The sequence below is a fragment of the Colletotrichum gloeosporioides genome (assembly GCF_011800055.1).
Source record: "Colletotrichum gloeosporioides strain Lc1 chromosome Unknown consensus_83, whole genome shotgun sequence".
Taxonomy (NCBI): domain Eukaryota; kingdom Fungi; phylum Ascomycota; class Sordariomycetes; order Glomerellales; family Glomerellaceae; genus Colletotrichum; species Colletotrichum gloeosporioides.
In genome coordinates, this window is record NW_025544728.1 from 1 (window position 1) to 3,707 (window position 3,707).

Consider the following 3,707-nt stretch of genomic DNA (forward strand, 5'->3'; position numbering starts at 1 on the left):
GGTGCTTATATAACTATACGTATTATATAATTAATATTATAGTTATAGGTTATAATAAATGGAGTATTTTTATATAAGGTTTAATACCTTAAACTTTATTTAATTTTTTTATATAGAATATTAAAGTAAGTTAAGCGTTATTATTATTCTTATATTATTATTATTATTATTATAAAAGAATGTTATATATTAATAAAATAGATAAGTAAGTAGGGTAATTAAGGTTACTAATTTAATAGTAATTATACCTACCTTTTTACTTTAAGCTTTAATTCACCTTAGTAACTATTTTTTATCTTATCTTTAATAAAATAAGTAATTATAGCTACTTTCCTATATTTATAAATTACTACTATTTTACTTATAACCCTTATTTATAAACTTTAAGGGCCGCTAGCCTTATATTGTGAAATTTAACTAGTATTAACTGCGAAAGCTAGACTAGTCCCCTCGCCCTCTGCTAACAACCTTCAGGTCACATAACTATAAACTTAGACATCTTACCTTCCTGAAGCTTCGCCTCCACGCTCCTCTAACTTCGACCATTACAACGAGCCAAGTCAACCGTCTTCCTCCAGCCGCCTCTATCTCCATCAGTCTCCTCCATTTCTCACGCCATATTCGATCCACACCCGTCTTCCAAGTCTCCTCCGCCATTCAGACGTCTACGCCGCTCCACCAGGTGCAGGGGCCCCAAGGCCTCCATACCATCGCGCTGTTCAGACAACATCTTCCGCCCTACTACACAGTCTTAACGAAGAGCCCTACCGCCATCAGCTATACTCTTAATATATTTACCCTTCCTAACTTACTAATATTTAAGCGCTTAAGCTGCCTTAGCTATCTTAAGGAAGCTTATAAGATATTTATAGGTATTAGGATTATTATTAGTAACCTCAACTATATCTATATTAATCTTAAGGCTATATAACCGCTATAGATCGTCTTTATTAGTTATAGCTTTAAGTAGGTATAGCTAAGTGAATTTAAGAAGGGTTATCTTATCAGTATAGGTAAGCAGGCTATAGCTAGAGCCCTTAATATCCTTAATTTTAGTCTTATAGATTAGGTCGTCTAGCTTAGCTTTGCTCAGCTTATATATATATTTAAAGAGGGGGAAGGATATTATATAAGGTTGCTACATATATAGGAGGAGGATATGAGGAATAAGCTTAAAGCCTCATTTAAATAGTTAAGTTCTTATATTATAGCTATAAGAACCCTTTTAACTATAAGTCACACTATTAAGTTTGTACCCTTAAGTGTAAGTTCAAGCTATCACTAGGCTCCAGCTGCTGCAAATACTATTAGCGTTCCGCGTTATAGACGACGCCTTCACGATATCACAAACAACGCTCTCGCAAATAATAGTATTGCGAATAACACTCTCGCTAGTACGTTTTACCGCCCCGCCGCCTACCCACCTACCCTCTTCTGTATAGCTGGGGATAAGTTAAGCTGAGAGTTAATAACTAGTTATACTGAGATTTGTTTGTTTACTTTATTGAGATTAGGTATAGGTTAAAGTGCTACTATTAGGTTTAAAGTATAGGGAAAAAAATATATAGAGTGAACTGCGATACCTACTTATATAGGTTAACCAGACTACTAACATTTATAAACTTTAAGTAAATAACTATATAACTACTATTTATATCTATAAACTATTACTAAGTAACTATTATATTAATTACCCCTACTTTCTCTATTTTCTAATATACCTTCTATATACTATATTAATACTACTCTCTCCCCCTCTTTTTCTTTATTTTATTACTTATATATTATATTATAACTAATTATATTTATAAAGTATATACTATACCTTTCTTAAGAACTACTATATCTTTATTATTACTTAATTTAATTAATATAATATCTATTTAAGAAGAAGCTTTTACTAAAGGTCTTATTAAGACTTATATAATTAAGTAACTTATTTAATCTAAGTAGATCCTTAAGACCTTAATTTAGTTATATTTCTAAATTAACTATAAGAGAGATAAACTACTTAAATATATTAATAGAACTACTACCTAGTTAGAACTTATATACCCTAATAATACTCTCTCCCCCTTTAATAAGGAATTAGTTCTAATACCTATATAACTATAATTAAGAGATATTAAATTATAATAATACCTCTTTAATAGATAGGGATTAGTAATAGTTTACTTAAAATACCTATAGTTAGATTTAAAAATACTTAAAAGTATTATAAGTATTTATAATCTCTAAAGTATTATTCTTATTATTACTATACTAAGTAGTAATAATATTATAAGAGGTTTTACTATAGTTATATATTATATTAATTAGAGAATTAAGCTAGCTTTAAGTTTACTTAGAGACCTCTTATTAATAAATTACTTTATAGTTAAAAATATATAATAATACTACTTTATCCTCTTTACTAAATACTTTATAATATTATTTAATAAAATAGACTAAATATAGACTAAAATACTACTAAATACTTTAATAAAATAGATATTTATATATAATAATTACTAAGAAGATAGAAAAGTTAAGAATAAACTTATTATAATTTCTAGAAATATTAAATACTTCTTTACTAATTTCTTATTATACTCTTAATAAGCCTTATTCTAATAACTTATTATTTTAGATATCTTATAAATTAGTTCTATATAGTACTCTAAAGTAATTATACTTAATTACTTTAGGTATTTTAATAACTTTAGTAACTTTAGTAGTTTAGATAGAGTAATCTAAGATATATTAATAGACTAAATTTAATATATTATAGTTAAATTTAATAAAGTCTTATAGAGTTTTAAGTACTAAAAATTTAGGCTTTAATAACTTATATATAAATTAAAGCTATTATAAAAACTAATTAGTCTACTTACCTTAAAAACTATTATAAAATATAAGAAACTATATAATAAATACTTAAAATATAATAATAAAAAGAAACCTTTAAACTTACTAAGTAAGGAATAGCTAACTCTATTAGTACTAAATAGTAAGTTTATACTAGTAAATAGACCCCCTAGAAATAGCTATACTATCTAAGTTTAAGATATAAGAGAGATAGTTATTACTAAACTTAAAATAATAAGAGGATAGGATATAGCTATTTCCTATATAAAATACCTTTTATAGTAGTTTAAAAGAATAAAAATAGTATATTAATTATCTTACTTTACTAAAAATACCTCTTTATAAACCTAATTTATCTTTAGAACTACTTAAAATAAGTTTATATACTCTTATAACCTTATTAAAACTTTATAGCCTAGGGAAATTAGATCTTATTAAACTATAAAGTATTATAATAACTTAAATCTTAATTTAAAAAGTTTTTTATAAACCTAATTTACTATTAATTTTAATAATTTTAGAAAATAAACTAATTAAAACCTTATTATATTACTTAAAATATTAGTTAATCTATATAATACTTAAAGTATCCTCTATATAAAAGGTTTCCTCTAAATTAAATATCTTATTATATTAATATATTTTATTATAAGAGATATTTACTATAAGGTTTAGATTTATTTACTAAATATTATATTACGAGATACTAATTAAGAAGAAGAGAGAGCTATTAATATAGACCTCTTTATAGATAAGTATAAAGATAATTTATAGAATTTTAATATAATTATATATTTCTTATAAGTTAAGTAAAGCTATTTTATCTACTTAGTAATAAACTAAATTAATAAGAAATATAT